At 45.9% G+C, this 26,102-nt stretch overlaps 1 long non-coding RNA gene across 1 annotated transcript in view; it reads left to right on the forward strand.

The window, feature by feature from the left end:
- LOC134928525 (uncharacterized) overlaps window positions 1–26,102 on the forward strand; it is a 198,138-nt gene that overhangs the window by 60,795 nt on the left and 111,241 nt on the right. Inside the window, exons 3-4 of the long non-coding RNA XR_010177943.1 lie at window positions 10,084–10,153; window positions 17,876–17,953. This is a non-coding gene — a long non-coding RNA (uncharacterized LOC134928525). The remainder of the gene's footprint in view (window positions 1–10,083; window positions 10,154–17,875; window positions 17,954–26,102) is intronic.

Here is a 26,102-nt window from a genome sequence, read left to right on the forward strand (position 1 = left end):
TATCCATCATTTCTGTCAGCTCATCTGACGCTGGGAATTCAGCTTTCACTGACTTTGTTCGTTTAAATACAGGTGCTTTAGTTTTTAACACTGTCTTGGCTGGCTCTTCCAGCGAGAGAACAGCCTTCACAGCATTAATCAGTTCAGCTACATCCTCTGAACTAAAACTCTGCGACTGATCATCATACGGAGTCGAATCTATTGTATCATCATCCGATGTATCATCCTGTGTAGTCTGCCACATAGACGTATCTGTCTTAGTCTTACCTGTCCCTTGGTTGCTTGTAGAGGCTACTGGAACCAAGCCATAGGAAGGGAGCTGCATATATGGGTTCATAGTGTAACCTAACCCTTGAGGTGGTGCTACTGGAGTTAACCTGTCCGCTATAGAAGATAGAGTCTTTGCGAACATATTCCATGGTGGCTCTGTTGGTGGCTGAACCAAATCCTGTTTTTTACTTCGCTGAAACGCGAAACAGTTTGCACACAAACCCTCATAAGTGACTAATTGATCCATATCAATTACCCCTGACTTACAAGATAAGCATGTTAGGGCTGTAGAAGTGCTTGATAAATTCTCCTCATCACTTTTGCCGATCACAGACAAGGTAATAATCTGTTATTGACTACACAATTTGTGACTGAAAATCACCCTATATGTAAGTACACTGCTCAAAAAAAATAAAGGGAACACTAAAATAACACATCCTAGATCTGAATGAATGAAATATTCTTATTAAATACTTTGCTCTTTACATAGTTGAATGTGCTGACAACAAAATCACACAAAAATTATCAATGGAAATCAAATTTATTAACCCATGGAGGTCTGGATTTCGAGTCACCCTCAAAATTAAAGTGGAAAAACACACTACAGGCTGATCCAACTTTGATGTAATGTCCTTAAAACAAGTCAAAATGAGGCTCAGTAGTGTCTGTGGCCTCCTCGTGCCTGTATGACCACCCTACAATGCCTGGGCATACTCCTGATGAGGTGGCGGATGGTCTCCTGAGGGATCTCCTCCCAGACCTGGACTAAAGCATCCGCCAACTCCTGGACAGTCTGTGGTGCAACGTGGCATTGGTGGATGGAGCGAGACATGATGTCCCATATGTGCTCAATTGGATTCAGGTCTGGGGAACAGGCGGGCCAGTCCATAGCATTAATGCCTTCGTCTTGCAGGAACTGCTGACACATTCCAGCCACATGAGGTCTAGCATTGTCTTGCATTAGGAGGAACCCAGGGCCAACCGCACCAGCATATGGTCTCACAAGGGGTCTGAGGATCTCATCTCGGTACCTAATGGCAGTCAGGCTACCTCTGGCGAGCACATGGAGGGCTGTGCGGCCTTCCAAAGAAATGCCACCCCACACCATTACTGACCCACTGCCAAACCGGTCATGCTGGAGGATGTTGCAGGCAGCAGAACGTTCTCCTTGGCGTCTCCAGACTCTGTCACGTCTGTCACATGTGCTCAGTGAGAACCTGCTTTCATCTGTGAAGAGCACAGGGCGCCAGTGGCGAATTTGCCAATCTTGGTGTTCTCTGGCAAATGCCAAACGCCCTGCACGGTGTTGGGCTGTAAGCACAATCCCCACCTGTGTGCGTCGGGCCCTCATACCACCCTCATGGAGTCTGTTTCTGATCGTTTGAGTAGACACATGCACATTTGTGGCTTGCTGGAGGTCATTTTGCAGGGCTCTGGCAGTGCTCCTCCTGTTCCTCCTTGCACAAAGGCGGAGGTAGCGGTCCTGCTGCTGGGTTGTTGCCCTCCTACGGCCTCCTCCATGTCTCCTGATGTACTGGCCTGTCTCCTGGTAGTGCCTCCATGCTCTGGACACTACGCTGACAGACACAGCAAACCTTCTTGCCACAGCTCGCATTGATGTGCCATCCTGGATGAGCTGCACTACCTGAGCCACTTGTGTGGGTTGTAGGGAGGTCATACAGGCACGTGGAGGCCACACACACTACTGAGCCTCATTTTGACTTGTTTTAAGGACATTACATCAAAGTTGGATCAGCCTGTAGTGTGTTTTTCCACTTTAATTTTGAGGGTGACTCCAAATCCAGACCTCCATGGGTTAATAAATTTGATTTCCATTGATAATTTTTGTGTGATTTTGTTGTCAGCACATTCAACTATGTAAAGATCAAAGTATTTAATAAGAATATTTCATTCATTCAGATCTAGGATGTGTTATTTTAGTGTTCCCTTTATGTTTTTGAGCAGTGTATATTGAGGTGAGATCAATCTGACCACAGTGCACCTGATTTGAGGGTCAGAACAGGACTGACATTACACAGAAAAGTCAGCACACATACCAGCAGTCAGTCACATGTTAAAGCATTAGACATTGCCATATGAGAATACAACCTCCATAACAACTTTATACATAAGTAGGAAAATTGTACTTCTGTTTTAAACTGGTTCTTTTTTCAACATAACATGCAGAAAACACAGTAATATACAGGTCTCATATGCAATAGGTACTAAAAATTAACAATGCATACTAAGAAGTAGAGAGAATTTTTAGTACTGTACCGGAGATCGGGATACAGGGAGACTCACCACACTTCCATATCCAAGCAAATACGCTCGTAAGACGCTGAGTGGATTCAGACGCTACTGGTGTACACTGCCGCTCTTGGTAACTGATAACAGACACGGACGCTCACCAACGGACACGGACGCTGAGCGACTTCCACGTGTATGCAGACGCTAAGCCCTGCGACTCGGTCTGGCGGGTTTATCTCCAGTGTACACAACCGCAGCATCTAAGCTGCGACCGAGTACCCTCGTGGTAGCGTCTGAGCCGGAAGTGAGGTCATTCAGCTCATGAAACGAGAGACACGCGGGAACTGGCCATGAACTCGGAGGAGGGGCGGCCAGGAGAGCGTCTGTATCCCCCTGTTGACTTAAACTCCCAGGATCGCGGCCTCTACCTAGTCCTGGCGCCAATGATCCCAGGATCGTAACGCTGTCGCACTCTAGATGTTCGGCGCATCAACACACTGTTTGTAGTCTCCACCAAATCAGTGTAGCTGTGTCCTGACCCCTCTAGTAAGAGGAAGTCCATAGAATCACCGTCTCCCCATGCTCCGGCCACAGCCTGGTTACGTCTGCTGGACCTGCTAGAACATCCGACACAGACGCCCGTCTAGACAGCACTGATACCCGAAGGTAAGCGTTGTTGCGACCCGGTGAGGAGTTGTTGGAGCGACTCTTTCTAGTATGCGTTTAAGACACTGTTAAGAGAAGTCGCTCAAAAAACAATATAGTAAGTTTATAAAAATAAAATAATAAAAGCTTGAGGCTGCTCTCACAGCAGCCCTGTGACCATGCGGCTTCCTGCCGCACCAAGCAAAAAACTGATCTGACTGAGTCAGTGGGCGGGACTATATAGTGAAGGCCCCAATGCATCCTGGGAGGCCAGAAAGCTCGTGACCGTGTTGGTGCCATTTTCGCTGTCGCTCGACAATATCCCAATGTTATCCTGTGGATAATCCTGTGGACCCAGCCAGAGAAAAATGCGTAAAGCACAAACAGCAGCGGAGGCAGCGGTGTAACCTGTAATCACAAGGCATCAGGACTAAAAGGGGATGTGTATTGTTGTTTCATGAATAAACCCCCCAAAAAAGAGACCTGGAAAATAAAATGAAATATCGAAACCCCTATACAAATAAATCTATATCAAATGCCGCACATAGGCGTGCGCGCGGGGGGTGCCTCGTGCGCACAGGCGCCCCCTAATGTCGGACACCCCCCATGCCAGCTCCGCCGCTATTTAAATATAAATTATATCCCCAGTTACTTGATCATCATTTCCCCCTCTACTCTTCTATATTGCTCGTGTCTAGGGGAGTGAAGATCCTCCCCTGTAGGTGTGGGGAACCCCGTCATCACACCCCCTTTCCTGTCCACTAACGGGGACTCTGGAGCCACCTCTCCCAGTGCAGACACTGGGTAGCCCGCCTCCGCTCCTCTGTCTAGATGAAGCCACCTCCGCTCAGCACCATCTGTCTCTCTCGCCTGCTGCTGCACACACACAGTTGCCGGAAGCCGGGAGGAACACACGGGACTCGGCTTCAGGGATATCGCTGACAGTTCCCTCTCTCACCGGGAACAGGGGACACTCGTTGAGTTGCGCTTTGCGCAGCACCTCAGCATCCCTTACAAGTTACTACAAAGATGGCTGCCCCAACATTTTTTTTCACTAACAGTCCCCTCCTGCAGCACGATGGGTCTCTCGGCAATGCCATGTATTTGTCCTTTCTAGCCAGAGCGCATCAGCTGCCCCCACTGTCACCAATGTAGTTTGGCCAAATACAATCCACAAAGAATATTCATATAAAGGGTGGGATTCAATTATTTTCACCCCTTTAAACACCCGTTCTGTTTCTGCCCTCAGGGACGTTGTATCATTATTTCAGCTCGCTACGCCCGGAGTAGTGAGGCACCCAACCCTTTACACAACTAAACCTGATCACTCTGGGCGCAATATGCGCGATAACGGAGATCATTTTAGAAAGGAAATTGGGCGTGATATATCATTTGAATCTCACCCAAAGAATGCCACACAAATGCAAGTCCTCTGTCTGCTGTCTCCAGATAGCATGGAGGTCAATGTGGGTACGATTGACAAAGTTAGGGTCAAAGTTAGGGACAAAGTTAGGGTCAGGACAAGGCCTCACTGTAAAGGACTCCTTTACTGCGGGGGGTTATAGTGGGCCAATTCTTCAATATTGTTATGGAGCGATTGGGTGGTACTGGCAGCTGTGGGGTCACATTTCAGCAAAAATACATCTTACAAGGTCTTCTGAAACCAGCTCATTCTGCTATACATTTGTTCTGTGGCACATTGAAAAGTTGATGCAGTGCTTGGTGCTGGTCACCTGATTATATTGGATCTACACAAGCCCTGTGAGTGCCGCCTCATTTACACCTACTATAATAAATATGTGTGTCTGGGGATATGTGTCACTGTAGTAGTCAGTTTAAGAAATAAGTATATTTTATACTTAGAAGGTCCCGTGCTTTTCCTATTGATAATATTGGGCAACAGCTGGAGATTAAAATCTAGTGCGGGATATAATGCTGTTCAAGTTTGCTGGAGTTGCGGGATCCCGGCCAAACGTGGACGTTTTTTTAAAGCAGCAGTCATTTACAATGCATAGTTTGCCTTGTAAATGATAGACACTTTAAAAAAAAGTCAGAGTTCGGCCGGAATCTCACAATTCCAGCAAACTTGGATAGCATTATATCCCACTCCAAAAGTCTGTTTTAGTGAAGAGTAGTTGGATGCACGGAGTTGGTCGCAGCACGGTAGCGCAGTCAGGGTCGATCCCACATCTACCCCCTCCTTTTCGCATTCTTAGGCTGGGTACACACTAGGCTGATATTGGCACGATTTGCCGTATTGGCACAACAAATCATGCATATCGGCTAGTGTGTACCGACTATTGCGTGCTCCTGTGGGTCGTAAGTAACATGTTCCTGTCAGCCATGCTACACGGCCAACTGGAAAATATTGCAAGCGACCCAGTGCTTTGTAATGAAGAATGGAATACTGATCTTACATCCTGGTGTGTACGGCAAATGGCCATAGTCCAGACTGAAGGGAATTCGGTCCGACCATCGGCCCGACTGCCTATCGTACAAGTGTGTATTTTGGCCCTCAATCCGAGTTGTTCGCTCGGTAATTTTCTTCGCATCGCAGCGATTTTCCGCTAATTGCGCATGCGCAATGTTCGCACTGCGACTGCGCCAAGTAAATTTGCTAAGAAGTTTGGTAATTTACTCACGGCATTACGAGGTTTTTTCTTCGTTCTGGTGATCGTAATGTGATTGACAGGAAGTGGGTGTTTCTGGGCAGAAACTGGCCGTTTTATGGGTGTGTGTGAAAAAACGCTGCCGTTTCTGAGAAAAAAGCGGGAGTGGCTGGAGAAACGGGGGAGTGTCTGGGCGAACGCTGGGTGTGTTTGTGATGTCAAACCAGGAACGAAACTGACTGAACTGATCGCAGTGGCAGAGTAAGTGTCGAGCTACTCAGAAACTGCTAAGAAATTTCTATTCGCAATTTTGAGAATCTTTCGTTCGCAATTTTGCTAAGCTAAGATTCACTCCCAGTAGGCGGCGGCTTAGTGTGTGCAATGCTGCTAAAAGCAGCTTGCGAGCGAACAACTCGGAATGAGGGCCTTTGTCTGACTCTCTCCCCCAATACTTGTTGTAAAATAGTGCTGGACACTCCCAGTAGGCGGCACTAGACACTCCCCTCTGATGGTGCACACCCTAATGAAATGTGCTGCGCACGCCTATGATGCAGCAGCATAATACATTCTGCATAATCATGCCCAGTTCAGGATCTGAAAACCGAGACTTTTTTTTTTTCTTTTCTTTTTTTAAATCAAGCTTCACAAATTATAGTTTTAAGCAATTTAATTGTCACCTGCCTTCGCCGAACTCTCAGAGAAATTACAGTGATCCTCTGTGGAGCTAAATGATTCATCACATTAGATAGCAAAATTTATGTGAGAAGTCTGCAATAATTAATTCCAGAAGTGAAACATCTTGACAGTTAATTATTTTGTTGTGACAAGATGAGGTTGATTTCCTGATGCTCAGATCTCAGCTGAAGTTTGAACCGTGTATTAATCATTGGGTTAAATGTATACATAATGCACAAATCTATTGTTCTTAGCGTACTAAGGGCAGACACAATTCCCTGTAATAATTATCTGTGTAAGATGAATGTTTGGGGTCTAATTCCGAATCTCACGGATGCAAACCGCGAGTTCTGCACTAATGATGGTTTTGACGGCTGTTAATGGGCGGTACGGGTGTCCCTTGGAAGAAGCACATATTTTAGATTAGTTGATCGAATACTGCCATCAGCATAAGGTAGTAAATTAGGCTTCCACAGATGCCTGTAACTGCAGCCACATTGCATGCAACTTAGAATCTGCCTCTTTGGTGAGCAACGTTACTGCATTGGTACAGGGTTGTTTTATCAGAGTTGGGTGCACCATACAGTACATCCACCTGTGGCCTTGTATTACTTGTGGGGGTATATTAAAAGGTGAACATGATCTACATTCTGCAAATGCCCAACATTCTTGTACCCAGGTAATACCCACCATTCTACTACCCAGCAAATGACCCCTATTCCTCAAATTACCACCATTCCTCTACATATAAGATGACCACCTGTCCAGCAAATGACCCCCATTCCTCTACATACAGCAAATGAACCCCGTTTCCCTATCAGCAAGCGATCATGGGGCATATTTACTAATTATAATTTTTATACCTGTTAATTAGAATTTTTTTAGTGCTACTAATCTCGGCAATAAGAAATTTACATTTGTCTGAATGTACTAAAAATGTAGGAACAGGAGCCTGTCCCGGTGATGTGTAAATAAGTGAGATGATCGCAAAAGTAATCATTTCATTTCTACTTCGGGAGCCGGGTGGTCGTTCTGCGGATGCAGTGGCCATTGCAGCCAATGGATAGTGGAGGAACCCTCATTCAGTGATTTCTACGGAATGTAGCCCATATACTACTATAGATTATGGCATAATCTATTGGGCCCAGCTCCCGAATGCTTCTCAGTGATCGTAGCTGGCAGTGCAAGTGCGCATGCATGAACTGGGGTTCATCTATGGGCGAAGTTCATGGTGGCCAGAAGAAGGAGCCAAACAGTGGCGGAGTGAACCAAAAAGATTCCTTTTTGCAAACTGGACCTCGAGTGGGGTCAGGGAACCAATGCCAACTGGAGATGGCGTAGGTTTCTGCTGTCAAGCTCCAAAAATGTTGTATTTCCAGAGATTGATTACTTTTGATCCCCATACAATAGTATGGGTACAGCGGACCAGATTGAGACTGAAAGGTAAGGAGGAGATATCTTTGATATTTCCTGCATCTCCTTATAATGAATGTCCCTGATACTTAATTTCTACAAAAGTAGGCGAAGATGTTAATTTTCACCTATTTTTGTAGAAATTAAGGGCTAATGAATATATCTCTTATTCAGCAGCCAACAGAGCAGGATCTATCATTCTAATAGAAAACTATATCCAAGACATACTTTTCATGGAGGTGTTATGCAATATTGCAATGAATTTTCATTTATTTTCCGCTGCAGAAAAGTCACATGAAAACAAACACAGCCACAGCCTGAAGCTAATGTCCATATACCTATACCAGAGGTTCCCAAACTTGGTCCTCAAGGCACCCTAACAGTCCAGGTTTTAAGGATATCGATGGCTGAGCATAGATGGTTAAATCAAAATGACTTGGGTACATATTAAGGCACCTGTGCCCAAGCATAGATATCCTTAAACCTGAATTGTTAGGGTGCCTTGAATACAGGGCCAGATTAAGGCTAGTAGGGGCCGCGGGCAGCAATGGTGTGTGTGTGTGGGGGGGGGGGGGGGGCGCACCTCACCAATAAAATTGACTCTGCACCCTGCCGCTGTCACTATTATGCCCTTTAGCGGAGTAGGAGAGAGAGTGAGGGGAGTGAGAGACAAAGAGGGTGTCGGAGAGACTGGTGGAGCGAGGTAGACAGGAGAAAGAGAGAAGGTGTCGGAGTGAGAGAGGGTGTCAGAGGGAATAAGAAGAAGAGAGAGTGTCAGAGAGACGGAGGAGAGGGTGAAAGATAGTGAATGTGTCAGGGAGAGAGAGAGGGACAAGAGAAAGGGTGTCATGGAGAAAGATAGATACGGTGTTGGAGAGAGGGGAGCAAGAGAAAGCGTGTTTGGGAAAGAGGGAGGGGGACAAAGGAGAGAGAGAGGAGGGAGAGAGGGTGTGTCAGAAAGAGAGGGAGGGGGAGTGAGTGGGGGGAACAAGAGAGGGAGAAAGAGTGTAGAGATAGGGAGGGGGAGAGAGCGAGTGTCAGGGATAGAACCGAGAGGCAGAGAAAGGATGTCAGGGAGGGGGGAGTGTCAAGGAGAGAGACAGAGTGATGGGAGTAAGGGAGAGATACACAGCGAGAGGAGGGGACAGGAGAGAGGGAGAAAGAACGAGTGTCAGGGAGTGAGAGAGAGAGGGGAGCAAGAGGGAGAGAAAAGGTGTCCGGGAGAGAGGAGGGGACCAAGAGAGAGAGGGAAGAATAGAACAAGAGAAATACTACCTGTTAGGCTACAGCAGCATCAGGTCACTGATGGGGGTAGGCCCTTCACAGCATTATGCCTCGCCCTCTTCCCCATACACCCGCAAATTGCGGCATTATGTCCGTGAGGGTCGGGGCTCACTGTAGAGACAAAGCTGTCTCCGTCTCAAAGATCAAACTTATCCTGTGCTGCCGGGACTCTGAGCCGGCCAGGAAGGGTGCAGGGGTGCCGGACCTGGGCAATGTTTGCTGGAGTGTGGGAACCCCCAAAGTGTGTGGGCCCCTGGACAACCATCCCACCTATAATCCGGCCCTACTTCGATACAGAGTTTGGGAACCTCTGCATATACTGCAACTGTTGGAGATGGGTTACAAAGCTGAAATTGTAATAATTAAAAAAAAAAAAACTACCAGTATCAGAAAATGACTTTTCAAATATGTTTGGGATATACACTGTATAGTGTACTGTATTTATGAGACTTCACAACTATAAACTCCCGATCATTGACATAAGCCTGACGCTATATGGAACTGTGTATATGGGTTATTGGAAATGTTAACCAAAATGGCTAGCGAGAAAATAAGACAATACAGAACAATAACAAACATTACTATCACAAAATACATTAGGCCCCATGTGCTGATGTTAGGAAGGGAGTGGAGAATAAAAAGTATAGCGTTGACTAGAGCGTTAAGTCTGATCTATGTATGCCACGTTAGTGCGATAACACCTTTCTATACAATTTCCCCCCCTCTATAGACCATCTCACTGCTTGTAAGGAAATATGAACAGTTCTCCTGGAACTGCTGTCAGTGACACCTGAGTAACAGCCTTCTCCTGGTACCATTACTGTGAAATACTGCGCACTAGGCTTGTCATTTCTGTGAATTATTTTGGTTGTGATGGAATTCTGCAGAATTAGAGCTTATGACTTTGTTATAAAATAATATTATTATTTTTTTACAGGGATTAAGGACATCCTCCGTCAGAGAACACATTCATATAATATTGTGAATTTATATCGTGTTCCCTCATGGTAACGTACTTTCTGCTGTTTATTTTCTTCTAGTAATACAGTATACTGTATTTTGTTTGTATATATAGATGGCACATTTCACATTGCTGTGTGGGCGCAAAACATTGAGTGGGTCCAGGTGGAGGGAGAGGGGATGGTTGGGGGAAGGGGTGGGTGGGGGAGGGTCTGGGACTGAGGGTCGACAGCACAAAGGTCGACACACCTTAGGTCGACGCCAATTGGTCGACACACCTTAGGTCGACATGGACAAAAGGTTGACATGGATAAAAGGTTGACAGGAACAAGGTCGACATGGAAAAAGGTCGACATGAGTTTTTTATGTTTTTTTGGTGTCGTTTTCTTCGTAGAGTGACCGGGAACCCCATTTAGTGCACCGCGTCCCCTCGCATGGCTCGCTTCGCTCGCCATGCTTTGGGCATGGTGCCTTCGCTCCGCTACCGCTTCGCTCGACACACTTTACCGTTCCAATCGTAGTCCACGTGGATCGTTAAGTATGAAAAGGTTCAAAAAAAAGAAAAAAAATCGTGAAAAACTCATGTCGACCTTTTTCCATTTCGATCTTGTTCCTGTCGACCTTTTGTCCATGTCGACCTAAGGTGTGTCGACCTAAGGTGTGTCGACCAATTGGCGTCGACCTAAGGTGTGTCGACCTTTGTGCTGTCGACCTGGAGTCCGGATACCGTGGGGGAAGTGCATGGCCTTGTTCAGTATATACCTATTGTTGTACAGCACGTGCACCGGCCAGTGTGGTCAGGGCATAGCGTTGGTGCATTAATGCATTAATATGCCTCCGGGTTGGCCGTGGGTCCAGACTTCAATGTTGGCCAGCTTCAAATACACAAAGGATGCATTGGCTGCAAATATTGGTGCACCAGGAGCAGTCAGCCCCATAGGGGTAGGAGGTGGCATTATTAAATGGTGGGAGGGCATGTAAGTGAGGGGTTAATCTAGACAAGAACAAACTAACAAAATTCCCCTAGCACACTGCAGTGGGCCAGTAAGAGAGATTTATATTTGACATAAAAATAAAACATACAGAGATATCAGTTATATATATTTGCAAACATATGGTAGCCACCAGCCATGCCAAGATGTCTCTGCTGTGTGGTCCTACTCTATATGATTATAGCACTTACATTGGGGTCCAGGGGCGGATCCAGAAGAAAATGATAGGGGGGGCACCATGGAAGGGGCAAGTACATTTGCGTGCGGCTTCGGTGCATGTGAGGTGGCGCTTCTTATACAATGCCCACAGTTGTAGCGCTCATCATGCACTTTCCACTGTACTGGTAGTGCCCCTTATATAGACCCCCAAGTAGTGGTGCCCCTTTTGCAATGCCCGTATTGCCCCCAGTAGTAATGTTGCCTGTTGTAATGCCCCCAGTCATTATGCCCCCAGTGGTAATTCCCCTGCAGTCATGACCCCAGTAGTTTACCCCCCCCTTTAGTTTAGCCTCCCAGTGGTAATGCCCCCAGTAGTTTAGCCACCGGTAGTAATGCCCCCCTGTAGTTTGCCCCATTGTAGTTTAGTCCCTGTAGGTATGCCCCCTTGTAGCTTAGCCTTCAGTAGTAATGCCCCCAGTAGTTTGGCCCCTGTAGTTATCCCCCAGTAGTTTGGCCCCTGTAGTTAAGCCCCCAGTAGTTTGGCCCCCCTGTAGTTTAGCCCCCAAGTAGTAATGCCCCTGTAGTTAAGCCGCCAGTAGTAATGCCCCTGTAGTTACGCCGCCAGTAGTTGGCACCTTTGTAGTTGGCCCCCAGTAGTTTGCCCCCAGTAGATGCCCCCCAGTAATAATGTCCTCCAGTAGTTTGCCTCCAGTAGTAATGCCCCTTATGAGTTTGCCCCCAGTAGATGACCTCCTAGTAGTAATGCCCCAGTAGATGCCCCCCAGTAATAATGCCCCCAGTAGATGCCCCCCAGTAAAAATGTCCCCCAGTAGCTGCCCCCAATAGATGACCCCCCAGTAGTAATGCCCCCAGTAGATGCCCCCCAGTAATAATGCCCCAGTAGCTGCCCCCAATAGATGACCCCCCAGTAATAATGCCCCCTACGAGTTTGCCCCAATAGATGACCCCCCTGTAGTAATACCCCAGTAGATGGCCCCCAGTAAAAATGTCCCCCAGTAGCTGCCCCCAATAGATGACCCCTCAGTAGTGATGCCCCCAGTAGATGCCCCCCAGTTATAATGCACCCAGTAGTTCCCCCCCCCCAGTAGTAATGCCCCTTGTTGATGCCCCCCCCAGTAGTAATGTCCCCCGTAGTTTGCCCCCAGAAGATGCCCCCGCTGCATTAAGGAAATAAAAAACATACTTACCGAGCCCCGTTCCCGCGCCGCTGAAGTCCTCCTCCTCCCCGGGCGTCCGCTCCTCAGTCACTCAGCAGCACTATGAGAGAGACGTCATGACTGATGTCTCTCCCAAAGCGCACAGTGACAGCGCCAGAAGCCGGAGCTCAGTACTGAGCTCCTGCCTCCGGCTGCCGCTGTGCAGGGAGACGGGCGCCCGCTGGTAACACAATCTCAGCGGGCGCCCGTCATCTCCCTGTGCGGCGCCGGGGGATAACGGGACGGAGGCCAGAAATGACAGGGGGGGCACGGGCCCGAGTGCCCCCCCCCCCTGGATCCGCCACTGTTGGGGTCTATAGTTTGGAGGAGAGAAGAGAAAGGGGAGACATGATAGAAACTTTCAAATATATCAAGGGGTTTAACAAAGTTCAGGAAGGAAACATTCTTCAAAGGAAGAGAAGTATTAGAACTCAGGGACATGCACTGAGTGGAGGGAGGCAGGTTCAGGGGAAATTTAAGGAAAAATGACTTCACAAAAAGGGTAGTGGATAAGTGGAATAGCCTCCCATCAGCGGTGGTAGAGGCTAAGGGGTATATTCAGTTAGGGTTGGATCCATTCCCACATGCATTTGTCGGAATGGATCCGACAACCCCAATTCAATCTCATCTCAATTCAACTTTTAAAAAGTCGAATTGAGATGAGGGACCCAGAGGAGGAGAGGGGGGGGGGGGGGAGCCACGGGGAGACCAGCTGGGACAGCCACGGGCAGACGGAGGAGAGCAGCGCTGCGGGAGGATGTCACACAGCCGCCCAACCTCACGGCAGTGTCCACCTGGCTCCAGCAAGCGTGACCTCACTTGCTGGAGCTGGGTGGATGCTGCCGTGAGCGGCGCAGCTGTGAGACATCCTGCTGCAGCGCTGTGCTGTAACGCTGATCTCCCCTGTATGCCTGCGGCTCCCCCCCCCCCCCTCCTCCTCCTCCAAATCCTGTCAAATTTGGCCCCGTTTCACTCAAAAGTACGTGAATCAGCAGCTATACCGCCGATTCATGTACCATTCGACAAGTCGAATTCCACGACTTCTCGAATATGACTGAATAGGTCGAATCACGATTCGACCTTAAAAAGTAAAAAACTGCCGTCTTTTTTTCAACAGACGGCAGTTTTCGACACCAAATGAATATACCCCTAAGACTGTAGAGCAATTTAAACATGCTTGGGATAGGCATATGAATATCCTGACAAAGAATTAAGGTTCAAAAAGGGTTGAGATTACCTAAAGGATAAAAATAAAATAAAAAGGGGCAGACTAGATGGGCCAAGTGGTTGTTATTTCTCGTCAAATTCTATGTTTCTATGTTTATATTTATGTACATGAATTTCTAAATTGAGACCTAATTTACCTGGACCCCCCCCCCCCCCCCCCCCAAAGATCCTCCAATATGGCACTACAAGGATCAGCATACCCTTTAGCTACTGACCCTATCCATGCCTCTCAGAACAGTGATACACAAAATTGTAGTTGCTCAAATCAAGTTATATCCCCATCACAGGTTCATGTAAGGGACGGGTTAATCTAGGCAAGAAAATAAAAAATTCCCCCAGCACACTGCAATGGGCCAGTAAAAGAGATTTACATCCTACATAATAACAGAAAATGACGAAATCTCGGTTACACACATTTGCTAACATATGGTAATGCACAAGCCATGCCAAGGCATCTCTGCTTTGATGGTCCTGCGCTACATGATAATAGCACCGACTTTGTGTCATATGTTCATGTATTTCTAAATGGAGAGCTAACTGCTGTAATTAATTGGAATTTTTTTTGTAAGAATCCAAATAACCTACCTACCAGTATGTTTTTGGATTGTGGAAGGAAACCGGAGTACTCGGAGAAAAGCCACGCAAACACGGGGAGAAAACACAAGCTTCATACAGTTAGGGAATTTGTGGGAATTGTATCAAAGACCTCAGTACTCTGAGGCAGTAATGTTAACCATTACTCCAACTGTGCTGCCCAAGGTATCCTTAGTCCTTAGCATCAGCTGAAGGCTTTTTACATTAGCTGCACCCTCCGATGATGATGTATTTTTTTGTCATTCAAGGGAAATGCAGAGAGTAGAAATATATATATAGATAGATAGATAGATAGATAGATAGATATAGATAATATGCGAAAGCCCTCACTCACTCATCACTAATTTACTTACTTACCGATATGTTAGGAAGATGAAAAGTAACATAGGTATTCTTCAGGTGGGAAATAGGAAAACTACATAATTAGATTTATAATAAACCCCCCCCCCCCCTACTGGGATGAAAAGAGGGTGGCATCATTACCAATGCATGGCGTGAACAATAACGCCCCAAACGGACAATCGGATCAAAATTTGGATTGTACCTCGAGTGGGTAGAATTTAATAAAAATACAAAAACGGTCCTGTCACTTTTTACCATATCTGCTATGGGTGCTGCTCGGGTAACGCCAAGAATGGATTAGTATTCACTTACATTATGACATCTCAAATTTACAGCTCTATGGATTTACCAGGTTTTTTAACACTCATTTATATGTACAATCGTGAAAATCAGAAACTCCGGTGCGAAGAACGGGTAGAACAGCTAGTTTATGATAAAATGTTTGTGTGGTGATTATGTACTGTACGTCTGATGTATAGCACTTGGTTGTAATAATCAAGGAAACCATGAATTAATTAGTATAGGACATCGGTGGTCATTCCGAGTTGTTCGCTAGCTGCATTCGTTCGCTGTGCAGCGATGAGGCTAAAAAACTGCACTTCTGCGCATGCGTACGCGCGATGTACTATTACAACAAATGATGTCGTTTCACACAGGGTCTAGCGATGATTTTCAGTCGCACTGGCTGCCGCAGAGTGATTGACATGAAGTGGGCGTTTCTGGGTGTCAACTGACCGTTTTCAGGGAGTGTTCAAAAAAACGCAGGCGTGCCAGGAAAAGCGCAGGCGTGGCTGGGTGAGCGCAGGCCGTGTTTGTGACGTTAAATCCGGAACCGAATGGGCTAAAGTGATCGCAAGCTAGGAGTAGGTCTGAAGCTATTCTGAAACTGCACAAAAAATTTTTGTATCCGCTCTGCGATCCTTTCGTTCGCACTTCTGCTAAGCTAAGATACACTCCCAGTGGGCAGCGGCATAGCGTTTGCACGGCTGCTAAAAACTGCTAGCGAGCGAACAACTCGGAATGACCACCATACTCCGCTAAAGGGTGTAGTATGGTATGCCGGCGGCCGGGTTCCCGGCGACCAGCATACCGGTGCCGGGAGCCCGACCGCCGGCATACCGACACCGTGGCGAGCGCAAATGAGCCCCTTGTGGGCTCGCTGCGCTCGCCATGCTGCGGGCACAGTGGTGCGCGTTCTCCCTCCAGGGTGGTCGTGGACCCCCACGAGGGAGAAAAAGTGTTGGTATGCTGGCTGTCGGAATTCCGGCGCCGGTATACTGTGCGCCGGGAACCCGGCAGTCAGCAAACTGAAGACCACCCCCGCTAAGTAGTGTAGGATTGTGGAATGCTAGCGAAGCTGATGACTATCTTTTGTTTATAGATTTAATCACATTTGCATGTTGTAAATATTTAATAAACATTTAATCAGTCTACAAATAGATTGCTGTTAATTTGCTATATTTACTGTCTAATTGTTTTGCTACTTGATAATTACCAACCACCTATTTATCTCATTGAAAATAATGATGGGGTTTTGCTAGAGAGAAAGGAGCACAGGGAACAGACAATAAGATATACCCCACCTACAATGTCTATGACATCCATCTCATATGCAAACACAGGGCAACTGGAAACCCCCCTCCTCTTGGTAAGTGGCAGCAATAGTAATGGTATATAATATGATTACTAGAGCTGCCACCACATCATGCAGTTTAAGGGACAGAGCGGAACTGCTGCACATGCCCAGTGGTAGCAGCTTCTTCTACCAAGTTGCAGTGTGTGTGGCTCTGAGTCCTTAGTCAGTGCAATGGACCAGATAGTAGCTACCAGGAAGAAGAGACAGGAGCCTTACCATGAGGTGGGAGAATGTGTGCTTAGAAAGTGCAGTACTAGTTCTATTATGTTTGTGCATTTCTTTATTATGATTTGTTTAACCTTTTCCTAACCACTTATTTATATTATTTAAATATACGTGATACATCCTATATTAATACAGTATCCAGTCTATAAAAAGACCATTGTTTACATTAATGTCCAGGGTCGTTACTGGGTTCTTCGACCGCTCCCCCAGACTCCTGAACTTGCTCCAATGTTCCCCAAAGTGGGAGATTGTGGATTGCATTTGGACCCCCCCCCCAAGCATTTGGCTTGGGGAAATATAATTATTTTCATGTTTAGAAAAACCAAAAGCTGGACTTTAACACCAAGACTAAAGCAGGAATGTGCCCCTATAGTACATACCCCTGCTAGTCTGTATGTACAGTATGTAGACGTGGTAGGGTTTATAGGTTGTAAACTCTACTGGGGCAGGGACTGGAGTATAAAGCTCCATGCTGTCATGTGACTGATGCTGGAATCCCGACACCGGAACACCGACTGCCAACACTCCAAAGGCAAGTATCCATGTGACTGTTAGGGCTGTGGGGGAGGGAGGGTGTTTAGCCCTAGCTGTCACCCCCGAATCTTAGCCCCAGGCACCCCCCAGACGGATTAGGGAACATGGGAGGGGTATAATAATGACCCCATCCCCTGTCTGCATTCTCGTTGTCAGGATGCCAATGTCGGTCATGTGACCACCGGCATCCCGACCACTGCTATATTATATCACACCCGTTTATACAATAGCTGCAATGGGAAGTCAGGGAAACAATGAACCATTAGGACATACATGATGATAAGTCTTCAGAGAGGAGGAGGTCCGTGTGCAGTCTCCTTCGGGAACCCCTCCTCCCTAGGCAGCAGCACTCTTGACTCACCAGGGGACCCTAGCGCTGTCCCTGAGTCTAGTGCACATGCGCAGGTCTTCAGGAAAATAGCGCGTCGGCCAATTTCCCAGTGATTTTCCTACTGCACATGCGCGAAACACTGTGAAAATGGCTGCCGCACAATTTTCCAATTGATTTCTGCAGTTCTGCTGCTGCAGCACAGGACTCCGGAGGGTATGTATTGAAAAAAATGGCTGCAGGCTATTGGGGTGTAGGCCCCTGTGGACCCCCGGGGGGCCCGTGTACACAGCACATACTGCACCTATGATAAATAAGCCAGTGTGTGTTTCTCACTTGTAAAACATTTATAAGTGAGAAATAAATAAACAAACTGCTGTATTGCTCATTGCACAAGAGGCTGCTACATTCTGTAAGAATTCAGACTATTACTGTAACAATAACAATTGGCGTTTTGCCTAGAATGATAGGACAACAAAGTAATTCAAAATGTATCAACTTGCTGTAATTCACAGACCATGGCTGTACCAGCTACATGCAATCTGCAAATGATTTAATGGGCAGTAAAGCCGACAAAAGAATCTGGAATTGCAGTAAGTATCTAAAAATATATTTTATATGCCAGACAGAACTCTATGTTATTTGTCACCGTATGCATAAAACAGACTTTCTCGAAAGTACGTAAGAATTTTGATTGCGCTGGAATCTATGAAATTCATAGTCATACTTCAACATTTTCTAGCACAATCCTTACACAATGGCCGTGAGTTTCTGGCTATCACATGACATTACAGGATCATCCTAAACCAACCATGTTTGTATTTTAATGAAGAGTGACATAGATCAGCCATACTAATGTGCTGTTCTCGCATTGCTAAATCTATTTGAAAAAAATGGCATGCTGCTTGTAAGTGCAAGGTCACCACAGGGTGGGGAATACACCGACTACAAAAGGTGACAACGTGAAAGGAAAGAGATGAGACAAGGCAGTCTCAACGGCCTTTGCAAAAATTGAGATTGCATTTAATTCAGTCATTCAAACCTGAAACGGTAATTCGTGACTGTTGCCCTGACTTTAGATCAAAATTTTTTTTTTATAAAAATGTATTTTCAAAACTTGGTCTTCAAACAACACATTCTATTAAGATATACATGAAAAATATTGAACACATTTAACCTATAAATATCTTTTTATTCTGGCTTACAGTACTTGATGCTCATTTATATGCTGCAGCGGCCACATGACTGCATCGCTGATTGCTCAGCTGGGTGCCGGTTACTGTACATACTCAGTGTCCTGGAATGAAGCATAAGGGGAAGGGGGATGGGGGGATCAATTAGCTGCGGTAATTTGCTGCTTCATTTAGCTGCGGTAATTCACTGCAGCTAATTAGTCCACCAGGGGCTATCCAATTAGCCCTGATGCAGCCACTTATTGGGCCTTTTTTGTTCGGGACCCGCTGGTGTCCCAAAACAAAATCCCTGCTAAGTGGCATTTTCTTTTTCACCCACTATCATAAATACACCTAAGTCCAGGAATGTATCCTGGATCCTATGTGCTTTCAGCCAAAATTGAAAAAAATGGCCTTTAATTGTATTGCGCATAAATAAACATCAGGCACAAAAATGCAGTTAAGGCCATTTTTTTGTGTACATTTTTTTTCGTGCACAAGTGAATTCCCTATTTAGTCTCCTTGCTAGTGATAGTTTCTGCTACTGTGGTTCCTCCATGTGGTTCAGGGTTGGTTCTGTATACCGCTTATTTCATTTGAGCTTTAGTGTCATTATTTGCCTACAATTGTATGCTGCCTGTCCTGACCTTTGGAATTGTTTTGGATTCTTCTATATGTCTTTACCCTATACAGTATCAGTAAGACTGATCCCTCATTTACATTATGGTTTCTGTTACAAATGTTACATACATTATCTGCTACGTATAAGTGAGTATATTTGTGTGTCTCTGATCCACTCATGATCTCCTAGAGGTGAGACAACCACAAGCAAACAGAGAACACATTAGGGACTGCTGCCATGGCATGAGTTGATGGGGGAGGGGGCGGGGGGGGGGCTGTAGTGATATATGAGGGTGGGCTAGAGTGACACATGGCAGAGCTGGCTGCAGAGACACAAGAGGGTCCTAGCAGGAGTGACGCGGGAGGGTGCTGGAAGTAGTGACACATGGGAGAGCTGGCTGGAGTGACATAGGAGGGTGGTAGCAGGAGTGACACATGGGAGATATGGCTGGAGTGACATAGGAGGGTGGTAGCAGGAGTGACACATGGGAGATATGGCTGGAGTGACAGGAGGGTGTTGGCAGGAGCGACACATGGGAGAGCTGGCTGGAGAGACACAAGAGGGTCCTAGCAGGAGTGACGCGGGAGGGTGCTGGAAGTGGTGACACATGGGAGAGCTGGCTGGAGTGACATAGGAGGGTGGTAGCAGGAGTGACACATGGGAGATATGGCTGGAGTGACAGGAGGGTGTTGGCAGGAGTGACACATGGAAGAGCTGGCTGGAGTGACAGGAGGGTGTTGGCAGGAGTGACACATGGGAGAGCTGGCTGGAGTGACAGGAGGGTGTTGGCAGGAGTGACACATAGGAGAGCTGGCTGGAGTGACATAGGAGGGTGGTAGCAGGAGTGACATATGGGAGATATGGCTGGAGTGACATAGGAGGGTGGTAGCAGGAGTGACACATGGAAGATATGGCTGGAGTGACAGGAGGGTGTTGGCAGGAGTGACACATGGGAGATATGGCTGGAGTGACATAGGAGGGTGGTAGCAGGAGTGACACATGGGAGAGCTGGCTGGAGTGATATAAGAGGGTGGTAGCAGGAGTGACACATGGGAGAGGTGGCTGGAGTGACAGGAGGGTGTTGGCAGGAGCGACACATGGGGAGCTGGCTGGAGTGACATAGGAGTGTGCTAGCAGGAGTGACACATGGGGGAGCTGAAGTTTATTATGTGAAAGTGGCTTTTTCAATGGATTTGGCTTAAATTTTTTTATTTTATGTCCTTCTGGCTTTTTCAATGTATTTTATACCGGGGTGTGGTCTAGCAGGCACAAGGCCACATTCCATTTTTGCATGCGCGCCATTGGCTCGATGTCAGCTCTTTGACGTACCCAACAAGTTTATTTGGCTCTTTGTCACTGACTGGTTGGCCACCCCCGCTCTAAGGGATAAATTTACCAAGATGGGAGTTCTATTTAAGATGGGATGTTGGCCATAGCTACCAATCAGATTCTACTTCTCATTTATCTGGTACCTTCTAGAACAGGCATGCCCAAACTGTGGCCCTCCAGCTGTTGTGAAACTACATATCCCAGCATGCCCTGACACAGTTTTGCTGTCAGAGAATGCTAAAGCTGTGTCAGGGCATGCTGGGATGTGTAGTTTCTCAACAGCTGGAGGGCCGCAGTTTGGACATGCCTGTTCTAGAAGATAATACCTGGAATCTGATTGGTTGCTATAGGCAACATCCTATCTTAAATAGAAATCCCATCTTTGTAAATTTACCCCTGTTAGATTGTACCAGCTTCCGTATTCCTTCCATCTTTTTTTCTATCCAATTTAGGGATGGCTATTGGAGGGTCATCCATCTATGGTTACCATCACAGATATCATTGATGGATAACATCGATGGTATGAAACCATCTCCTAAGGATCCATCAATGGTTTCACCCACTGATGGTTATCCCTTCTTTACTATGCAGTGGGCTGCCAGCCAATCAGTGACTGGGACGGGGCTTTGCGGGGGGAGGGGGGGGGGGGGCTATGCTCCGTGTCCCAGAGGAGGGAAAAAATATCTGGTTAGTCTTTACCATCGATGTCAGGAAACCATCTGGTTCTCCCCCATCAATGGCTAAAGTACTCAACAACGGCCATAGGCCATCAATGATTTTGAATGGTCGATGGCCATCCCTACTCCCATATATACTTTACTCTGCAAGCTGTTTTGATTATGGTCCTCATTCCTATTACTGCTCCTATCCAGTTACAGCTATGTCATTGTTATATTGCTCTTTATGTCTGAGTTACCTTGTACTGCTCTGTAGAAGGGATAAGCATATTGTAAAATAATAATAATTAAATTCATCCATTACTTGCCTTATGTGTTGTTGTTGTTATTAGCAGTTTCTTATATAGCGCAGTATATTCCGTTGTGCCTTACAATTGGAATAACAGTTATAGAACAAAACTGGGTAATAACAAACAGACATAGAGGTAGGAAGGCCCTGCTCGCAAGAATGTGGGTAACCTTGCATTTCTCCAGTCCTTGTAGATGACAGTATTGAATTTGACGCTAAAAGACAATATTCATAGAAATGGATTTTCTAAGAACACATAAGTAGGATAGGCATATACTGCAGTTATCAGAAAATTATACGAAATTAATGTGAAATATCAATTAAAAAATTTAAATAGAAAAGCTTTTTACTGTTTCCCAGAATGAAACAGATGCGGTTTTATGGTTTATTAGGTATAGCTGTTTGTTTTCTAGGTTTTATTTGTGCTTGTAGGAAACTTTGCACGGGAGGAACAACAGGACATATTGAGCTATAGTAACTAAAGTCCAGTACACATTAGACGATCCCCGCCAACGCTGGCAGGGAAGGGAGCCACGGTGAAGGGGGGGTGGGGGGTGGCAGGGGGAACGACAGCCGTGTTGTATCTGCAGTATGGCTGTCATTAACAAGGACCTCCCTCATCTGTACATGTTCAGACGAGGGAGGGGGTCATTAACGACACTGAATGTACGCACTGGATGAGATTGTAAAAGATCTCACTCAGATCGGCCTTCTGAGCGAGATCTTTCACTTTCTCGTCTACAGTGTATGGGGCTTTAGAATATACATTATGTTAGTTTGTCAAAATAGAAATAAGTGTAATCTTAAAAAACAAAACAAAAAAAACACTTTTCTTTAGGCATTTTCTGTTCAAAATTAACAGAACCATATTGATTTTTATATAAGTAATATTACAGAACTGGATTTGTTAGTATTTATTAAATGGTAGCTTTAAATGGGAACCGAATTCCTGTTTTGCTTTCTTAATTAATATTGATGATTAGCAAGCTTTGATAACCCCGGTGGGAAAAAAAATAAAATAAAAAATTGAGTCTTTATTTTAATGACTATTTTCTGATTCTCTATATCGAAAAATAACCAAAACCTTTGTCTATTTTTTTTTAAACGTTGCTTTTGTCCCTTTTACAATGATCAATATGTATTAAAGTTTTTGAATGACCATATATGGAGAAGCATGTTTTGGTAAGTAAGGGAGGGGACGAGCGGGGGGAAAGCAAGTGGTATTCTGACACACGTAAGAAGTGTGTAACTATTAAGATAGCTAAACCATGTCTATCTCTCAATGCACAGACAATGAGATTTCTGGAACTGTAAACCTTTTATTAATACAGACTGGAATGATTGTCCATATAATATAGCTGTAGTTCTGCAGAATAGGTCACTGTACATGCAACAAATAGCAAACTTTTTGGGGTAAAACTATATTTTCTTTAATTAGTAATGTGGAAGAAATAAAAATCAGATATGCAGAACACCAGGGACGTGCAGTCAGGGGAGGCAGGGGAGGCTGTGCCTCCCCTGTCATTAATGATTCAAATAATATAAAGAAGACACTTATGACACATATTCTGTGTCATAAGTAATTTCTTTATATTATTCTGACCATTTTAATGCTGTAATGTAGTTTGGGAGGCACTGCTAGCAGTGCCTCCCGTTATCAATAGGAACAGGTTAAAGCGGGGAGAGGGGGGGGGGGGGGCAAGCACTGGGCTGTAAAAGCCCATTAAAAACCAGAGGGGAAGCGGCACTTATACAAGTGCCTCGTTGACAGGGAAAACCCGCCCCTGTCAGCGAGGTAGATGTGATTGGACAGCGGATCCCGTGCTGGATCCGCTGGTCCAATCACCCATACGCAGCCGGGTGAAACAACGGCGGGTCCCGGCGCTACTGTGGAACTGTGACTACAGAGGCGCGGCGGGATGAAGAGGCAGCGGGAGCCGGCATTAGTAATGAAGCTGCCTGTCACTAGCGCAGCGTCAGCTTCAGAGGAACCCTTGAGCTGGAGAGCGCGTGAGAGCGGCGGCCAGCACTTACCGCTCCTTCCTTCTCCTCTGTCCTCCTGTCCTAGCCAGCAGCATCACCGGCATTTATACTTTCCCAGACCAGGGCCAAGGTGAGAGAGGGGGGCAGTTGGGCTGGGTGGGAAGTGACTGGGCAACTCAACCCCAGATCACTTGGGCTGCAGGGCAGGGACAGGGGGGAGATATATTATATATATATATAAATATATATATATATATATACATATATATATCTATATATATCTATCTATCTATCTATCTATATATATATATATATATATATATATATATAGCGACTGTCTGGCACTCTTATTTGTACATCTGCCACGGTGCTCGCAAATGTAATGGATATATATATATATATATATAGCGTGAGGCTGGGCACTCTGTGGACTTAGCTGGAAAAATCACTTCAGACATCAGGAGAAATTGCAATGTTTCGGTCTTTTAATTCCCGTCATCAGGCAACACTTACAAACGTTTTTAAGTGTTGCCTGATTACGGGCATTAAAAGACCGAAACATTGCAATTTCTCCTGATGACTGAAGTGATTTATCCAGCTAAGTCCACAGAGTGCCCAGCCTCACGCTATATATATATATATATATATATATATATATTTATTTATTTGTAGCAAGTGGTCCGACACACTCTCTGTATGGAAAGTAATGGCGCCTGGTGCCCTCACAAATCCGTATGGTAACATAGTTGAGTGGCATCCGGCACTCCCAGCATATTCAATAAGGCTCAAACACCGGCCAGTAAGAAAATCAACGTTTCAATTTTCTGAAAAAATTAAAATTGTCGTTAGGATAAAGAGTACTCAACTATATATATATATATATATATATATATATATATATATGCGTATATATATGTGTGTGTATATATATATATATATATATATAAATAATGTGCCTCCCCAGCCAGTGACCTCACCGCACGCCACTGCAGAACACAGACACAAAATTCGTGTTGACCGTTGTAATCTTATAGTGTATCAATTCTTCTCTCAAGCTGACAGACAGCAGAAGCTCAAGGTACTGTGGGGCAGATTTATTAAGCTTGGTGAAGTGATAAATTGGAAGGAGATAAAGTCCCAGCCAGTCAGCTCCTAACTGACATTTTTCAAACCCAGCCTGTGACATGGAAGTTAGAATCTGATTGGCTGGTCCTTTATCACCTTCCACTTTATCACTTCACCGAGCTTAATAAATCTGCCCTGTATATTTTACAAGCTGCAGCATAATGTGAGTATTTTGATGTAGTCTCAATAGAGGGAGGGAGGAATTAGTGGCTGTCCACTTACCAAGTGAAGAAGGGATATAGGGATCTATGTACTAAGCCTTGGAGGGAGATAAAATGCCAACCAGCTACTAACTGTCATTTAACATGGCAGGTAGGAGCTGATTGGCTGGTACGTTATCTCCATCCACGTATTCTTTCTCCAAGGCTTAGGGCCCGGTTCAGACCTGAATGCTGCTGTGTTTTCGCACAGCAGGTGATTATCGAACTACTGCACATGTGTATGCACTTCATTGCGCAGGTGCGTCACAAAACAGCGACAGGATGGTACGAAAATTTTTCGATTGTACGGCCTTCGCAAGATGATTGACAGGAAGAGGACATTTGGGGGTGGTAACTGGCCGTTTCCTGGGATTGTCTGGAAAAACGGAGGCGTTCCCAAGCGTTTTCACGGCGGGTGTGTGACGTCAGCTCCGGCCCTTATCAGCCTGATTTCTTTGCACTGGAGGAGTAAGTATTGAGCTACGCACAGACTGCACACACTGCACAGAATGGGAAAAATATTCGATGGTGAGTGTGATGTGAACGGTTTTGCAGCTGTCCGCTGACTGAGAGGAATTTTCGCATGGCATACACATGCAATCGCACACTTGCACGGGGTGAATTTTCACTCTCCCTGGGCGGCGACTATCTGATGGCAGGACAGTGTAATTTGCAGCACAGCGATCAGGTCTGAATTAGGCCCTTAGTACATAGACCCCTCATTTCTGTTTGCCCTGGAAATTAACTTTTTCTAGCACAATCCTTATGCAAAGATCATGAGTTACTTGCAATCAGATGTTATTACATGATCATCCTAAACCAACCATGTTAAATTCTTACACGGTGTGCCACTGAAGAGACATGGCTACCCAGCGCCGTAACTAGGTGTGTGCTGAAGGGGCATTGCCCACAGCGCACACCTAGTTGGAGCGCATATTCCCCCTGGCTGCGCTCCCACCTCCTGTCCCTGAGGAGGCGGCTCACTTATCGGCGGGTGATTGGGCAGGCGGCGGTCGCGGTCAGAGCCTCCGACGGCTCTCTGTAGGTTGCCCTGGCAACCGAACAGCAGAGGCTCCAGCGCCGCATAGAAGTTCAGGACAGCTGAGCGACAGATCAGCTGTCCAATGGTGTTAAGGTGCAGCCTGCGGCTCAGTCATTGGCTGGGCACGCAGGATGCAGGAAAGAAGAGTTTGTGGAGCCAGCCAGCAGAGTGCCACAAGCAGCTTGCCAGCTGCAGAGAAAAAAAGTAAGCTAGCTGTATTTTTTTATTTTTTGTTTAAATCATCCTGCTGTTATAATGTTGTTGTTGTTTTTTATTATGCTGCAGTTTATAAAATTGGAATTT

Source organism: Pseudophryne corroboree, chromosome 5 (assembly GCF_028390025.1).
Source record: "Pseudophryne corroboree isolate aPseCor3 chromosome 5, aPseCor3.hap2, whole genome shotgun sequence".
In the NCBI taxonomy this organism is placed as follows: domain Eukaryota; kingdom Metazoa; phylum Chordata; class Amphibia; order Anura; family Myobatrachidae; genus Pseudophryne; species Pseudophryne corroboree.